This window comes from Gopherus evgoodei, chromosome 2 (assembly GCF_007399415.2).
Source record: "Gopherus evgoodei ecotype Sinaloan lineage chromosome 2, rGopEvg1_v1.p, whole genome shotgun sequence".
NCBI classification, from domain to species: domain Eukaryota; kingdom Metazoa; phylum Chordata; order Testudines; family Testudinidae; genus Gopherus; species Gopherus evgoodei.
Genome location: NC_044323.1, coordinates 291,913,366 through 291,932,156, shown reverse-complemented (window position 1 = coordinate 291,932,156; position 18,791 = coordinate 291,913,366). Strand labels below are relative to the sequence as shown.

The following is an 18,791-nucleotide window of genomic DNA, read 5'->3' as shown; positions in this document are numbered from 1 at the left end:
TGGGTTTCTCTGTGCATTCAGTGTGTGTGCATGTGTACCTGTGTATGGGCACACGTGTGTGCTCGTATACTGTGTATGAGTGTGGTTGTGTGTGTTCCAAATATCCTCTGGGAGGGTGAAAAAGATAAAGCAGAAAAGTGGAGATGGGAGACGAATTCCCAAAGGGCTCCTTGAGGAAGAATACACTGCACAGGCCAGGGGCAGGAAACTCCGACCTCAGAGACAGAAGCATTGACACCAACGTCCGCAGGGCAGAACTCCGACCAGCTGCAAGCGATCGCAGCTCTCCTGGTGTGAACAGATCTCTCACGACAGGGTGGTTCTCAGGTTCTGGTCCAGAGTCCCAACTTTGCCTTCCCTTCAGACATTCTGCCTTGCTAGCTCTCGTCTGTCTTTCACAGCTGAGCACTGGCAAGAGGTGCACATCTCTCTACTCTGCCCGAGTGCCTGCTGGATGCTGAATCAGTGCCATTGCTGGCTCACCTAGAATCCTTTGCTGTCTCTCCCGTGACTGCTCTTTGACACTCCTGTCCCTGTTCTATTCCCAAGAGGGAGTTTTCTTTTTCTCTGACCCAGCCTCACATCCTGGGCACTGAAGTGAGCTGAGCAGCTTCTAGGGGTGGGATATAGACTTTGGTTTAGTTCCCCAAGAACTCACTCTGAGCTCTGTTTCCACATGGGGTTTCAACAGGAACAGATTCATCTTTGAACAGCAAGGGGTTATCCTGAGCCATCCCTGCCTGGGCCCAGCCAAGTCTTGGGCCTTTAGAAGGTCGAGGGGACATACCTAGAGACATGTCAGACATCTGCAGCTGTAGGAAAGAAGGCTTTTGCATCAGCAGTAGCAGCATTAAGGAAGATGAGACTGTGCCCATCGCTATTCAGAAAAGCACTTCAGCACAGGCTGAATTAGAAGCATGCTCCTCTGCTGTGCTGACCATGAAGGGATTTAAGCATGTGCTTAAATGCTTTGCTGAACTAAGAGGCAGGCAAGAAAGCAGACAGAGATAAGTTCCATCAAGCAGACAGGGGTAGTCCACAGAGGGCTCTGAAAACCAGGCAATTTTAAACTGTGGAAATCCGTGCCTAGCACACCTCCACTCAATTCCGTGGAGTCTCAGAAGGAAAGAATTTGGCCAGAAGTCTTTTCCAAACAGACTTTTATGAGTACCTGGCATCCTCAGAACAATTCATTCTAGTCTTCCAAGAACACTCAAACACTAACGATTCAGGCTCTTTACTCCCACAGAGTAATGTATAAGAGATGGGCTAGGGCAGGGATCTGCAACCTTTGGCGTGTGGCCCATCAGGGAAATCCGCTGGGGGGCCAGGACAGTTTGTTTATCTGCAGCATCCACAGGTTCAGCTGATTGCAGCTCCCACTGGCTGTGGTTCACCATTTCAGGCTAATTGGGGCTGCAGGAAACAGCATCGGCCAAGGGATGTGCTGGCCACCGCTTCCCACAGTCCCCAGTGGCCTGGAGCAGCGAACCGCGGCCAGTGGGAGCTGCGATCGGCCGAACCTGTGGATGCTGCAGGTAAACAAACCGTCCTGGTCCACCAGCAGATTTCCTTGACGGGCCACATGCCAAAGGTTGCCAACCCCTGGTCTAGGGTGACCATTAGCTTTCTACGGCTCTTAGTTAAACTATTCCTGGAAAAATCCCACAAGCACAAACCAAAGGAGCATGTTCTGAAATGCCACAAAATGCCTGTTTGGAAAATCAATTCAGCAGCTAGCAGGGGACTTCCCCCATCCAACCAGTGACCCCAATCCCTGTGGTCACCTACTAGTAGGGAAAGAATTTGCATGAGTCAGATCCATACTGGAAAGGAGTTTTTACACACGTTGGGTTCTCCTGGGTTGATAGCGTCTTGAATGGGTGTGTGTTAAGATATCTGTTGGTGTACGTGTGTGTGTTTTGTGAATGCATGCCATGTGTTTGAACCTCTGCCTGTCTCTGTGTGCCATGAGTATAGATAGCCAGGTGTTGTGTGTGCCCACACGTGTGTGTGTATATTTGTGTTTTTTCCAGGGTGCCTGCTCACACGCCAACAAACACAGCACCACAGCGGCAGAGTTACAAACTGAAAGTGAAAGCAGAAGATGGGCACAGCCTTCCAATAGCCCAAGGATACACCTGCAGTGGAGAAAGGATGGAGCAGCTTTTTCTGTTCTCTATAAACAATAGGTAAAGATTGAAGAGAAATGGGGGAGAAAATCTCCTATAGCAAACAACCAAACCAGCCCAAAGCTCCCTCTCTCAGATCAAGTCAACTTTCAGCAGCTGTGTCACAGCACAGGAGGAGCTGCAGACATGAGGACACCTCTTCATGGAGTGTGTCACATTCTTGGGTGCAATCCAGACCAGAGATGGCTTGGGTCATCACCTGCCCAGCTTGGGTCATCACCTGGGGGCCTTAAAATGCTCTGCTGCTGTAGCTCCCAGGTCTGGATGCTCCCAGCCAACATACAAGCATGGACTGAGTGTCTGCATGTAAGGCAGCTCTGGATATACAGCTCTGACTGCAGCAGCCTGCTTGTTCCACTCCAGCCACACTCCAGCCCTCACCTGCCTTGGCTACACCTGGCAAGATGACCTCAACATTGCCTAGATCCAAATGTTCCCAAAACTGTGCGCTCTGCAATGTCCAGCCTTTTCCTGGACCCTTCAGAGGAATAATAAGGATCATTTGTTTGCGCCTGTAAAGAGACCTCACGGTGTATCACTTGAACTGGAGTTAACTATCACTTCAGTGCAAACACAGCACTGGCGGGTTTAGCGTAAAAGTAAAATGAGTTTATTAACAAAGGAAGAGGGGATTTTAAGAGAGCTGAAGGACAAAGAACAGAGGCCGAAGTGATTACCAGCAAATAAATTGGACAACACTTTCTAATGCCTAAGACTTAACAAAGCAACAGTTTTGGTTCAAGGTAAGCTTCTTGCCATACTATTTTCCAGCAAGATGGCTGACCACCCCCTAGGTCAGGATAGAATCATAGAATATCAGGGTTGGAAGAGACCTCAGGGGGTCATCTAGTCCAACCCACTGCTCAAAGCAGGACCAATCCCCAGACAGATTTTCGCCCTGGATGCCTAAATGCCCCACCCAAGGTGGAAATTCACAGCCCTGGGTTTAGCAGGTCAGTGCTCAAACCACTGAGCCTCCCCCTTTAAAAAAAGTTTTTTCCTGGACCATATACCTCAAAATTCCCTAATAGCTAAGTTACTTCCTCTGCAGCTTCCCACAGAAGGGGACAGTCTCTCCTGCTGCTTTCTACTCCTCTCACAAGGAGTGTGCTATCTCCAAACACCCTCAGCCTTGACCAAACAGAGGAAATAGAAATAAGTGTATATCTCATAGCTCCCATTTCCTGCTCTCCTTACTGTCCTTTCATGGCTTTTGCCTACTAAAGTATTAACTAGCCTCTCTCTGGAAGCCCTGGGATGCACAGAACACACAGTATGTGTCCAGCAAAAAGAGAACTCACATTGCTCAAGACATGAAAATCAGGTGCAAGCAAACTACACCAGATAAAATAAGACCCAAGCTTGTCCTTTCCCAACATGCAAGCCTGTTTTGGACACTGGCAATAAGCACTTCATTTTGTGTTTCCTTGTTATAATCAGCAAGAGCCTTTGTGATTCATAGTTATCGCAGCTGGTACCAGAAGCCAAATTAAACCATAATAAAATTGTAATCTATTTGTTAGCATGTATGTACATCACTGCCCTCTTCGAATTTCCAAACTGTGTGTTATATGCTAACTGCCTCCTTACAACTCTTCTTTGCTATGAATGTGATGCCTACAAAAAACTTGACAATGGTTAGGCAGCTGGTGTAGTGTGACCCCCTGCTTATCATGCTGATCAGTACTGTAATTGGATATGCCTATACTGCATGCACAGGGTGTGATTGCAGATTTAGGAGACATATACAAGGTAGCATTAATCTAGCTAGCTTGGATACTGGAGCAGAGAAGCCACAGCAACACATGCTTCAGAGCAGGCTAGCCCCGAGAGTAATTATCCCAACTCCAAAGAAAGTTGAGGAAAAAAGTTTAAAAACTGTCGAAATGCCTCATTTCAACATTCTTTAAACAAAACATTCTGGTGTTTTGGTTTGAAACAAACAACTTTTCACTTCAAAATTTGGGCTAATTAGACTGAAAAGAAAGTTAAAAAAGAAATAAAAGGCAAAATCAAAACATATGTTTCAACTGACTCAAAATGGCAGCGGGGGAAATGTTCTTATGGTTGGGGAATATTTTCAAAATTTTGACTTTTCACCCTGATTTGAGACAGAAAATTTTTTTGAATTCTCAAAAATATAGAATATCAGGATTAGAAGGGACCTCAGGAAACCATCTAGTCCAACCCCCTGCTCAAAGCCGGACCAACCCCCAGACAGATTTTTGCCCCAGCTGCCTGAATGGTCCCTCAACGGTTAATCTCACAACTCTTGGTTTAGCAGGCCATGCAGAACACATAGGGACTGTACAATCAATTAATAATAACAATCAACACACAATTGGATAATCAAACTTCAACCCTTTGCCCTAAACTCAGCTCAAGCCAGCACTTCAGACCCCAGGCTGGCATATGGAAACATCTGATTAACTGTTTTTGGAGAGGGGAAAAAGTTGGGGTCTGTGGTTTAATTTTCTTGGCTCTCCCCTAGGACCAGAATGGGAAAACAAAAGCAAACAAAATAGAGGCAGCTTTCTGGGTATTTTGGATCCACTGGAGCAAGGAATGCTCAGAAGAAAAAGAGCCTTTTGTCACGCCATTATCAGCCTGATTATTTAGGTCATGAGCTCATTGAGGCAGGCCCCGTCTTCTTCTTCTGCGTTTATATGGTGCCGAGCACCATGGGGGCCTGGCCCAGGATGGGGCTCCTAGGTGCTTCCACAATAATAACCAATACACAATAATAATACATTATGAGACCAAGGTGGTTTCCATAATCTTCCAATCTGAGAGGGGTTCATCGCTGAACTGCACCTCCAAAGCTTTCAAAGGTAGCCCAGTGCCCACAGTTATTTCCCTCAGAGATGGCTTCAAGCCCCATCCAGCATCTGCCCCTTTGTGACTACTCCTCCTCTCCTGGGAATCCTGGCCGAGCAGTAAACAAGCGACACTGTGGCTGGGCAGGACGGTTTGCGTAGCGCAGCACAGGACCCACGGTTGCCTGTCATTTTCCTCAGGCTGTGGCTGATTTCGCTGGAAGGTTAGTGGTGGGCTGATGGTCCACAGAGCTGGGTGCTGCATCCCAGGCCACAGACTATCAGCTTTCTTGATCATGCCTGCATTGCATGGGAGACCGGGCAGACATGCGCCAAACCTATGCACCATTTAAGTCCCAGTTAAGCCGTGTTTTTTTCCCCAGGGTTTACAAGGGGGATTTAAGTGATGCATTCACCTCGAATTGGCCCTCTGCCCAGGGCTGATCTTCACCTGAACCCCCCAAGTCCTGCCCCATACAGTCCTGGGCTCAGTGTCAAACCTGGAACAGATTCTCTAGGAGTAGCCTCTTTGCTGCTAGTTCCAAAGACCTGATCAGGAACCTGGAGGCAGAGGACAATACTTCATACGAGTGCCCTTTAGAAGGACCTATGCTATTAGACTAAGGGCGCTATGAGCAACTCCTTCCATTAAATAACGAAAACCATGTTAACTCTCTGGTGCTTCGAATGCTCCCACTGAGCACAATTTGCAGAACTTAGCTGCGTACCAATAACTCGGGCAGCTTGGAGAGAGAGTGATTCCACAAAAATGTAGAAAAAACACAAGAGCCCAGGGAAACACCTGTTTGCTGTCATAAGAAAAAACAACACTGGGACTCTCCTGTTTACACGTTAGAAGCTGACAGGGCATCACTTTCCAGCCAGAAACATGTGCCAGGGCATTACCCAGGGCTACAGAGTGAAGGGGATGTGCCAATAACAGCATCACTCCCATATCCTCCCCCCCAACGCTCCCTTTTCTACACATCTCCCCCACTCCCATCCAACATGCACAAGCTGTCATTGCATTCTAGCATTTGGAATCAGCTGCGGCAAAAGCCAGCCACTTCTCTTCCGACCACCACTGGTGTTCATTTGTAGCCAACGCTGCATGTATCGTGCATAAACATCTTGACTAGGGCACGAAGGGGAGCTGACCAGCTGACACCGCGTAGTTCGTTATAAGGAATGAGGCTGCACATTTCACAGCTCCCAGCTATGCGGACTGAGCCAGGCTCAGCCCTTTATTATTACTTTCTAGCCATTTGGGTATCACAGGTCTATAATGGTTCATTTGACTGTATATGGCACTCAGGGTCCAAAGTGAACATTTGGCATAATGAGCTGTGCTGTAATATAGTGTTATTGCACTGCTGAAACTGGAGCAAAAATTCAAACACAATATATATGTGATTATGACATTGTGTTAAAGGACATCCCATCCTATTAGACTGCATTATAATGCCATCACATCCAGAAAGGCTGACGAGCAGGATATTTAAATAGGTTGCACGATCTTGTGTAGCTCACTTTGAATCATAGAATAGAATATCAGAGTTGGAAGGGACCGCAGGAGTTATCTAGTCCAACCCCCTGCTCAAAGCAGGACCAATTCCCAACTAAATCATCTCAGCCAGGGCTTTGTCAAGCCGGGCTTAAAAACCTCTAAGGATGGAGATTCCACCACCTCCCTAGGTAACCCATTCCAGTGCTTCACCACCCTCCTAGTGAAATAGTGTTTCCTAATATCCAACCTAGACCTCTCCCACTGCAACCTGAGACCATTACTTCTTCTTCTGTCATCTGCTACTACTGAGAACAGTCTAGATCCATCCTCTTGGGAACCCCCTTTCAGGTGGTTGAAAGCAGCTATCAAACTCCCCCTCATTCTTCTCTTCTTCAGACTAAATAATCCCAGTTTCCTCAGGCTCTCCTCATTAATCATGTGCTTCAGCCCCCTAATCATTTTTGTTGCCCTCCACTGGACTCTTTCCAATTTTTCCACATCCTTCTTGTAGTGTGGGGCCCAAAGTCTTTGGCAAATGCAAGGCCAAGGTTTGCCATGCACATACACAGCACTTTCTGATCTGAGTGACACCGACAGGGTGACCACATGGAGGGAAAAAATACTTAGTGAATAACTCATCTAGGGCCAGATCCTCAGCCAGTGTCAATTGCCTTATCTCTGCTGGCCTCAATAGTGCTACAGCAATTTCTATCAGCTGGGGTTTGGCTGATAATTTTTGAAATGTATTCTGCATGGGTTCATCCAAAGCACATATTTAAATCCTGAGACAATGGGTGGAGTCCAGCAAAGCAATGAAAGGCCCACCCACCCTTTAGATGTGGGAGGAGCCACAGAACCTAGAATTTCACTGATTATGGGTGATTAAAAAAATAAAATGGGGATGAAGATGCAAGGTCAAGACTGAGATTCCTGGAGAACAATGTCCTGGACTGATCCACACAGCAGACCCAACATGGGGAACAGAAAGGGATGAAGGAATCTCACCGCTGAGGCACTGGGCTGGGACTCAGGAGATCTTGTATTAGTTCCTGGTGCTGCTACAAGCTCCCTATGTGACATGGGGCAAGTCACTCCATCTCTCTGTTCCTCGATTTCCCACCCATCAAACGGGGATAGTAACACCTACCTTTCTCCCACCCCTTGTTTGTCTTGTCTATTTAGATTGAAAGCTCTTTAGGGCAATTGAGACTGTTTCTTAGTACGGGTCTGTACAGCCCCTAGCACAACAGGGCCATGATCTTTTTTGGTGCCTCTGGACACTGCTGTAATAGAAATACATAATCATCATAAAAGGGGAAACCTCTCTGACACTGTCCCTGCCAGTGTGTCTCAATGGCCCTAGAAGTACAAATCTCTAGTGCTGGGAAGGCATTTCAGACTCCATTTTCCACTCTGCCTATAGTCTCCGTACACCAGGTGAACAGTAAAAAGGGCTGTGAATGGATACGTGCATATTTTTTTCTACTGGAGTAATATCTTCATTTGGATGTGCCAGGGGTTAGGTGTGTAAATCTACATCCCAAATATGTGAGGATTTTGAATCCAGCATTTGGCATCTCTTTGCATCTAAATTCCAGTGTATTCTCATGCAAAACACTTTGGGGCATTTGCAATACAGCCTGAATATGGGAGGATGTTAAATAATGATGAACTAACAAAAATGATGCATAACCAAAAGGCTGCGTTTTCACGATGGCTCTGCTCATTAAATGACACATAAAAGTCCCCTCATAGCAATAACGGGAATAGTTGCCTGTAAAATTCCCTGAACAACTAGATGTAAATTCCACCTTTAGTCTCTTTGATATAACAGTGGCACTTCCTGAAGGTAATTGCTGATCTTTCTGCATTGTGATCATGTCCACAAGCTGTTCAGCTGAGATTGGAACAGAGCCTGTCATTTTTCTATCTTTCCTCCCTTATATCTTAAAATGTTCTAGTGACTGTCGCATAGGCACCGACTCGGTGAGTGCTCCGGGACTGAAGCAACCACTGGTAGAGACGCTCACAGTTGAGACATGTTAGTGAGACATATCACTGCCATCGTCCATGCTCTGCCTTTTGGATCTGAACCTGAAAACCAAGTCAACTGGACTACTCATGTTCTTAAAGTGAAGCGTCTGCGTAAGGGTTTGCAGGATCTGTGTACTCCACTGATCAGGTTGTCAGGCCAGCACGACAGTCCACAGGTGCTGACTTTTGGTTTTGCTGCTGGGTGTTCCTCTCTGCCCCACACCCCTGTGCGAGTGGTGGGTGGGGCCTCAGAAGGAAGAGGCCGAGCGGGAGCAGGGCCTCAGGGTGGAGTGCAAGCAGAGCCTCAGGGAAGAGGCTGAGCAGGGGCAGGGTCTCGGGGCAGAGCAAGGGGCGGGACCACACTCTGGATGTCAGGGTCCACAAAAGATTAATCCAGTCCTGCAGGTTGTGAGCATCCTCTATTCTTATTTCCAGGGCCTGCCCTCTGGAAATGCCAGCAATGCACGCCAACAGAGATGGGTCTTTGTGGACAAACAGGAAGACTAGGTACTGCGCTAAGCCCAGTTCACTTCACCACACAGACATCAGCTGACGTTAGGTTTTGGTCAGCGCTGACCCTTGGTTGGATTTATGCCAGTGATGGAAAACAAAATCCCTTGACTCTATTATTATTAGGTAGCACCTGAAAACGGGGCCATACTGTGCTAGGCACCATGTCATTAGTGCCTGCCCTGAAGCTCCTACAAACTAAATAGTCAAGACAGAAAAAGGGACTATTTGCATCTCTGTTTTACAGATGGGGAATTTAGACCCAGAGAGATTACATGACTTGCTCAAGGTCACACAGAGTCTGTGGAAAGGCCAGAACTGAAATCAGATCTCCCAAGTCCTAGCCCAGTGCATTAACCACTAGACCATCCACTATGCCTTTTTAGGTTCTCCTGCAGAGCTGTTTTAAACTGACCCTGCAAGACGCGGAGCACCCTCAACACACACAGCGGTCGGTAGGAGCCGAGGTTGCACAGCATCCTCCATCCAGGCCCTTTGCTTTCAAATGCTGAACATGCAAGAGAGAGACCCTATCGATGGCAGCCACTTACTGCATCCCCTCCGACTCCTCTGTGGATCTCCCTGGGCCACTTCCTCATGGCCCCAGCACCCTCTTTGCCCTAGCCTCAGGGCCTCAGCCTGCAGCACTGCTCTGCCCAGGGTGCTTGCTGCCCTCCACCTGCAAGGCAGCCAGTCTACCTCACTCTTCAAGCTCCAGAGAGTGACTGCAACTGCGTTGCACTGCAGCTCTTCTTATATGGGCCTGCTTGGCCCTGATTGGCTGCTCCTATAAGCCCATCTGTGATTGGTTGCTTCCTACACAGCCTCTCTAGCACTCTATTAACCCCTCAGACCCCATCACAGGGTCTCAGAGATGAACAGCGGGGACACCAAAAGCGTTATTTCTGGGGCACAGTGAAGTAGAAGATTCAGCAAACTGTGGCATGAAGGTGGATCACGATTTCACGAGGCCATGACTTCTTCGCACCACAGGGGGTGGAAGTGGAATGCTGACGCCATCTCTGATGTTGCACTCAGAGGAGCAGAGCTTAGGTTGAAGGAGGGGCTAAGCTCCAGCCTCTGCATGTAACATTGCAGGAAAGCCTTATGGCAACAGCATTGCATTTCAATCCCATGAGAAGCAAAGTTGGTGTTAGTAACTGACTAAGCACTGGTGGGAGAGGTTAGTAAGTGAATAACTGCTGGAGGGAGGGGCTAGCAACTAAATAACCATTGGAGGGAGGGGCTAAAACTGAATAACCATTGGAAGGAGGGGCTAGCAACTGAATAACCATTGGAGGAAGGAGTTAACAACTGAATAGCCATTGGAGGGAGGAGTTAACAACTAAATAACCATTGGAGGGAGGGGCTAAGAACTGAATAACCATTGGAAGGTGGGGCTAGCAACTGAATAACCATTGGAGGGAGGAGTTAAAAACTGAATAACCGTTGGAGAGAGGGACTAAGAATTGAGTAACTGTTGGAGGGAATGGCTAGCCAACTGAATAACCGTTGACAACTGACTAATAGATGTTTGTCTGGGAAACAATTTTACATTTATGCAACCTGCAGGATATCTACAACCCTACGTGGAATGAAACCTACCACTGAAGGAGAGTGAGTCCGAGTGCTGACCCAATCAACATGAGAACAAAGGACACCCACGGACACAGCCTATGTTGACCATCCGGAGTCTAAGCAGGCTGGAGATTTACAAAGACAAAGAACTCAAGAAGTGTTCTGAGAAAAGTAGGGGGGTCTGGGCTACGAAACAATAGCCTGGGACTGTGTACAAGAAGAATTGGCCCAAGTGGTTATCCATTACAGGATAGAACTGTCAGTCAGAAGGGGAGGTCTCATGAGCAGTGGACCCCAGCTTTATGGGCTGGACAATCACTGGAAGGACTAACCATTTGGGTAAGAAATACCTTATTAGACAGGAAAGTAACTTGTTAATAAATATAGGCTACAGACTGTGTTGTATATTTTTTTAACCTGTTGCCAAATCCTTTTAGTTGCTTTTATTTTAAATTTTCATCTCAAGCTCTATTAAATAAACATTAATTTGGTTTTGCTATACATATGTCTGACTGCCTTGTGCTAAGGACAGCACTGAACTGAGATGAAACTGGTGAAATGGGGAGCACTTCTCCACAGAGGCAGTGGATCAATGAACACTGCAGATGTCCAGAAGATAGGAGACTGGGCACTTGCGTGCAACAAAGTGGGGTGTGTAAATTGCTAGGTTGCACTGGGACAGAGCAGGGCTCATGGAGTCCAGTATATTGCCAATCAACCAGCAGCTGGGGAGAGTTTCCCTTGGTGGGCACAGACTGGGCACCCTCCCACTGTGAGAGGGTGGTATTGATTAACCCAGCACACATTGGATAACCCTGAAAAGTATCACAGCTTCTCACTCTAATGGGAGGTACCCAGACACTTCAGTAGCAGTTTTGTGTGCATGAGGAATGAGAGTTTGCAGGCAGCAAGGATTAAAAAAGGAAATATTTTCTGGGAGTAGGTACTTTTTTTTTTTGCTGCTCCTTCTCCTCTATCTTGCAACAAAAGGCAAGAGGCTAGCTCAGAGTTCTGCCAGATGAATAGAGAGTAGTAAAGAGGATTTTATTTGGTGTCCATTTTACTGCCTACACTTTTTGGGTATGTCTACACTACGGGATTATTCGATTTTACATAAACCAGTTTTGTAAAACAGATTGTATAAAGTCAAGTGCACACAGCCACACGAAGCACATTAATTCGATGGTGTGCATCCATGTACCAAGGCTAATGTCGATTTCCGGAGCGTTGCACTGTGGGTAGCTATCCTGTAGCTATCCCATAGTTCCCGCAGTTTCCCCCGCCCATTGGAATTCTGGGTTGAGATCCCAGTGCAAAAACAGTTTCGCGGGTGATTCTGGGTAAATGTCGTCACTCAATCCTTCCTCCATGAAAGCAATGGCAGACAATCATTTCGCGCCCTTTTTCCCTGGATTGCCCTGGCAGATGCCATAGCATGGCAACCATGGAGCCCGTTTTGCCTTTTGTCACTGTCACCGTATGTGTACTGGAGGCTGCTGACAGACGCGATCCTGCAATGCTACACAGCAGCATTCATTTGCCTTTGCAAGGTAGCAGAGACGGTTACCATCCCTATTGCACCGTCTGCCATTGTAAACTGGCGATGAGATGACAGTTATCAGTCGTTCTGTACCATCTGTTGCTGTCATGGGTGCTCCCAACTGGCCTCGCTGGGGTCGGCCGGGGGCGCATGGACAAAAATGGGAATGACTCCCCGGGTCATTCCCTTCTTTATGTTTTGTCTAAAAATAGAGTCAGTCCTGCCTAGAATATGGGGCAAGTGTACTAGAGAACCAGAGAGCACAGCCGCTCCGTGTCAGAGCCCCAGAGATCCTGCAGAAATGATGAGCTGCGTGCCATTCTAGGGGGTACCCCTGCAACAACCCCATGCATTGCTTCCCTCCTCCCCCAACCCTCCTGGGCTACTGTGGCAGTGTCCCCCCATTTGTGTGATGAAGTAATAAAGAATGCAGGAATAAGAAACACTGACTTTTTAGTGAGATAAAATGAGGGGGAGGAAGCCTCCAGCTGCTATGATAGTTCAGGCAGGCCATTAGAGGGTGGCGGGGCAGAGGAGCCCAGCCTCCCGCTGCTATGATAGTCCAGGCAGGACATTAAAGGGTGACGTGGGAGAGGAGCCCAGCCTCCCGCTGCTATGATAGTCCAGGCAGTACAGAATCTTTTCTTTAGACATGAAAGGGTGGGAGGGAGCTGATGGAGCTCAGCCTCCAGTTGCTATGATGAAGACGGTTACCAGTCATTCTGTACTATCTGCCGGGAATGACCGAGAGTCATTCCCATTTTTACCCAGGCACCCCCGGCTGACCTCACCGAGACCAGCCAGGAGCACTCGCAGGCTGCTGCTGATGATGGACTGCAGTCATATTGTACCGTCTGCCACCGGGAAGGGGATGCTGGCGTTCAGCACTGCAGCACCCTGTCAACCAGCAGCACGCAGTAGACATAGAGTGACATTGAAAAAAGGCAAGAAACGTCTTTTTTCCCTTTTCTTTCGGGGGGGGGGGGGGGGATGTACATTGACGACATATACCCTGAAACACCCAAGAAAATGTTTTTGACCCTTCAGGCATTGGGAGCTCAGCCAAGAATGCAAATGCTTTACGGAGACTGCGGGGACTGTGGGATAGCTGCAGTCCTCAGTACTCCCTCCCTCCCTCCATGAGCATCCATTTCATTCTTTGGCTTTCCGTTACGCTTGTCACACAGCACTGTGCTGTGGCCTCTGTCCATCATAGCCTGGAGATTTTTTCAAATGCTTTGTCATTTCGTCTTCTGTAACGGAGCTCTGATAGAACAGATTTGTCTCCCCATACAGCGATCAGATTCAGTATCTCCCATACGGTCCATGCTGGAGCTCTTTTTGGATTTGGGACTGCATCGCCACCAGTGCTGATCAGAGCTCCACGCTGGGCAAATAGGAAATGAAATTCAAAAGTTTGCTGGGCTTTTCCTGTCTACCTGGCCAGTGCATCCAAGTCCAGATTGCTTTCCAGAGCGGTCACAATGGTGCACTGTGGAATACCGCCCGGAGGCCAATACCGTCGATTTGCGGCCACACTAACCCTAATCCAACACGGCAATACCGATTTCAGCACTACTCCTCTCATCGGGGAGGAGTACAGAAACTGGTTTAAAGAGCCCTTTATATCAATATAAAGGGCCTCGTTGTGTGGACGGGTGCAGGGTTAAATCGGTTTAACGCTGCTAAATTCAGTTTAAACACGTAGTGTAGACCAGGCCTAAGAGAAGAGATACAAGAATGATTCAAGGCCTGAAAAACATGACCTACAATAAGACACTTAAGAAGCAAAGTCTATTGACCTTATCCAACAGAAAGTTAAGTGGCAACTTGGTCATGACCTATAATGCCTAGATGGATAGAAGAGATCAGATACTAGATGGCTCTTGGATCTAGCAGACAAAGGCATAAAAAGGCCCCATAGCTGGAAGTTGAAGGTAGACTACCTCAGAATGGAAATAAGCCATAATTTCTTAGCATTGGGGATAATTAATCAAGGCATGTCATAAATTCTCCTTCACATGAGCATTTTGAAATCAAGATTCAGTGTCTTTCTAAAAGATATGCTCTGGTTCAGCCACAAGTTACTGGGCTCAATGCAGGACTCTTTGGTGAAATGTTATGGCTTGTGTTACGCTGCAGTTGAGGCTAGATGATCAAAATGGTTCCTTCTGGCTTTATAACCCATGTATTTTAAAAGCATCTGATGAAGGCACAAATGCTGGATTTCAGGATCATACAGCAGCTAAACAGGTTTTAGAAATCAGAAGCTCTGAGTAAGCATCATGTACACACTGGAGGGAGACTATGCAGATGGTAGGTATAGCTGCTGCTACCAGTCATTTTGCCCTTCCGTGTATTTTAAATGTTCTTTGATTTCCATTCTTCTTTCCTGGTGCAGATAAACTTGGGACAGAATTAGCTATGTACTAATTAAGTGCCCAATTCAGCAAAACACTTAAGCACCCACTTAACCTTATTTTATTACCTTATCATGCTGGAGTCGTTCTGAAAGTTTCACACCTGCCCTACTGTTTACAGTAAATCCAGTTGATATCTGGGATTATCAGAGGAGACTTACTGGAGTCAGGCACCCAAATGCCCTGGCATTTCACTTGAGAGCAGGGTACCTGACTGCCTTTTGTGTCTTTGAAAATCTCCCAACGTGTATGTTTATTTCCTATTGCTGTTCCCTCTCGTCTACACTCTATTTGTGAGTCTGTCTCATAAATTGCAGTTTGTTCATGGAATTTCCCCATTCCCCAGGTGCAAATACCGTTTCCACCCACTAATACAATCTCCACCTACACAGCATGCCCATAAACACTGTATTTCAGGCACAACCTCCACAGCCACGCCACCTGGTAACCTTTGTCCCACATTGCTCATGTCATTCTGGGAGGGTAACATTTGATTTTTCTTCACTGTGAGCTAATGTAATCCTTCCCCTCCTAACTAATTCTCACTAGCGTTCTCTCCGACCAGTGCAGTCCATCAGCAACAGTATAATCCTGAATAGCTCTCGACGTACCCACAGCTACAAAATTGGAGATGACAGGCAAGCTGCAGCTGCCAGCGCACGTCAAATTGCCGCTGATCACCAGGATAAGCTCCACGGGCAGCAAGAAGCAGAACTATCTTCATAGCTAATGCCATCTCTGGAACCTGCCAGAGGTTTTTTTTTTTTCTTCCATAGCCCAGTGTAGCCTCTCCAAAACAGTTTCTTTCATCCAGTAAAATTAATCCTGCATTTGGAAATGTCATAGTAGCCCATTTGCCCAACAGTTGTTGCTGCTGGGGGATGGATGAGGGGGAACGCACCTTCAGTTTGATCCCTTCCTGAATACAAAAGGCAGGTAAAATTTAGTGCCCAGTCCTGAACACCCTGAACCCTCAGTGACTTTAGTGGAAGCGCCTTGCAAGAAGATGGCATTAGCTCTCAACTCACATAGGATCCTGCCTCTAAGCATGATCAGTTCAGCTGTCAGCCCCAAATCATGACATATGAAGATGCAAACATAGGGATGGAAAAGACCCATTAGATGCCTTTTTGTCTGTCCTCTGCACATTTCAGTGCTGCCTTGTTCTCCGAAGAACATTCTCAACCTTGCCCAGTCTAGTTTTAAGGTCTCAAGTGCTGGTTTCTCACCTCTTCCTGCAGAGAGCTATCCTATAGCAACAGATCTCACTGTCTGCAGGTTTTACCCAGTGTTCACTTTGCATCCTATTACTCCTAGTTATCCCCTCGTCCTAAACAGCCTCTCAGTCACCTTGATGTTTGCACTCAATAAACGCAGCATCATCCATACAGAAAAGTTTCCTGCTCCCAGAGATACTGCCTGCTGCAGAAGACCTATGGAGTGGAGCAGAGAATATGGTCAAATGACAACCACGTTCAGCTTGTCACCCTAGTGTTTGTGCTAGGTACCATGGTGAGCGACAAGCAGGATAGGTACCATGGTCAGAGGCAAATTTTGCTCCTCACTACTCCCTTCTGTCTGAGGTCTCAAATCACAAACATATTATGAATTAAGCCTCTCATGACCTTAAGAGGTAAGTGTCACTGTGTCAGCTTCATAGATGGGGAAAGCAAAGCTGTGACCGAGGAGTTTAAGTTACTTGCCGAAGGTCTCCAAGGGAATTGGTGGCCGACCTCAAGGGTTCTTAGTCCTATTCTTCTGCCACAAAGCCATCCTTCAGATGCTTCCAGACAAAGGTAATCCACAAAGAGAATGCACCTGGAGCCTTTCATAACTATTCCTGTTAGAGATTATGAAATGGGGAGAGGGTAACATCTAACCCTGACTGATGGTGACATATACTCTCAGCAGGTGAAAACTGGGCTGACCAGCTGAGGATCTGACCCCTTTGAAAACATCTAGTCCATCTTCTGAACCGCACCAGCTCATGTTGGAGGGAATTCTGGAGGCTACCTAATACCTTGGGCTCAGGGACACCACAGGTCCCCACTTGCTGTTGAAATGTCCCATGTCCAAACGAGAGCTGGAGGGCAGGTCTGTCTGCTCTCTTTGGGGATGACATCTAGAAATCCATGGAAGAATCCCTGAGACCACTAACATGCATTTCCTACTTGCCCCAGATCACTCAGCTACATTTATATGGCTCAAACCCCTTGGCTTTGAAGGCTCTGCAGTGAGAAACCATGAAGGAAACATGACTTTGGGAAAGGAAAAAGGTTAGTACAAAACAAGAACCACCACCAATAATTAAGGAGCCAGAGTCAAAGGTTCAGCCTGAAAAATACTGGCAGAAATTATTGGTTCATTGTCTGAGGTGGAACCCCTATATTTTCCTCACCCAGCTTTTGCAGCAACCAAAATTGACCCAGGGACTCAGGCAGGCCATTGCATACAGACACGGGATATTTAGCGAGTGTTAATTAGTTTCACATCGGTGGCATTCAGTCAATGAAACTGCTAGTTCGTTATCTTTAATATTGTGCAGATATGAATAGGGGCCCAAAAAAATCCACAAATATTTGACATCCATAAAGAGCTTTGATTCATTCCACATCGGAGACTCGTTCATATTTGTCTTCCAGGAACATTCAAGTGCTCAAACTTTACCAGAGAGCCTCACAAAAAGCCAATATAAAGCTTTAATGCTCCAGTATTTGCCAAAAAGCTAATTTTGAATTTCACCTTCAGTTGTAATAATAAAATAAAGAAAAGGTCATGATATGTTGGTTGAATGCATAAATCATCCTATAAGGGAACGGCGTGATTTATGGAACTAACCAGCGCTACACAAAACCAGTCACATGGAACTCTTTGCAAATTCTTCGTGTAGAGAAAAAACATCTCACAAAGAAATTTGTGGAAATTCTTGAATACCAAATTTCACAAGCTGCTCATAAACAGGAAAAGAGACAAGTGACTGCCTTCTTAGGATTTATTTGCTCAGCTCCAATATTGAGCATATTGATTCAAAACTCACCTGAGATACAAAAGCTCCCACAGAATCAACACTGAAGCACTTCTAGTGTAATCCTTCTACAATAGCTAGAGCCAAGCCAAGACTAAAAAGATACCCTGTGTGAGAATACTGGGCATTATAAGGTTCATCTGTGTCCAGCAGCCTCATTGGAAAATCTCCTTTAAATTCATTATAACCAAGTCCTGCCTCTTTCTCTACCACAAGGGTTAGCCTGGGGCCACTCCTGAGCTGGATATTGTATAGAGCCAAGCATGAGCCACAAATTTCAAATCTAGATCCAAACTTTCCCATGATCTGGAAGGCTGTTTGACTCTGGGGTTTTAAAGAGACAGCTGTGAAATTCAGGTGCAGATCAGAAGTGCTCCAAGGTGTGGGGGTGTTTGGGTCAGACCCATTTCTAGTATCACGTCTCAGTTTTGAACCAGCTCCTTGCTGACAGCTTGGTCAGGAACTGAGAAGGAATAAACAAATCAAAATGCTTTATGCAGACACAAAAATAGAGGCAAGAAGCCCTGTTTTGAAGCTGGAGAGTCTGAGACTCCTCATTCCTGTCTAGTTCTAGGAGATTAATGGGATCTATCTTCAGACAGCACCACAAACATACGCTGCTTCTGAAAGTACAAAACCATTCCCTTCATGCCAACAATGCAGAAAGATTAAGCGGCTTTGACACAAGCAGGTATCAGCACAAGAGCTGAGATTAGGAGCAGGAGTCCCCAGCTTTCAGTCTTGTGTTCAGTTCATTACATCCCATCCCCATCTGCCTCACAGGCTCCTATTTTTATCTATTCCCAGGCAAAGCACATGCTGTGGACTCCAGGAATCGCTAGAGAATGAAACACAGCAAAGAAAGAGGGAGAAAACATGTATCACCTGCCCTCAGCTACCCACAGAGACAGTACTGAAGGCTTTTACAGTTATAGATGGGACCGTGATCAAAATCTCCATTCATGTTGTTTCGGTTTGGAGTCAGTCCTATCCGGCCCTGGAAGTCATTTCAGATTACATATTTCCTCTACACTAAATGGGGATGGGGCTGCACAGTGGAACCTGACGTGAGAGGGGACTTGAGTCATGGTCCCTTCAGGCCATGGTTTATTGTGGGGTTAGGGGGCTTTTGAAACCTGCTTCTTAATGGATAAGAATCTCACTGAGGC

At 46.7% G+C, this 18,791-nt stretch overlaps 1 protein-coding gene across 11 annotated transcripts in view; it reads right to left on the bottom strand.

Annotated features, from left to right (window-relative positions):
• The window catches only part of ADGRB1 (adhesion G protein-coupled receptor B1), a 376,961-nt gene that overhangs the window by 250,411 nt on the left and 107,759 nt on the right, over positions 1–18,791 (bottom strand). The gene's annotated exons all lie outside the window — the stretch shown is intronic.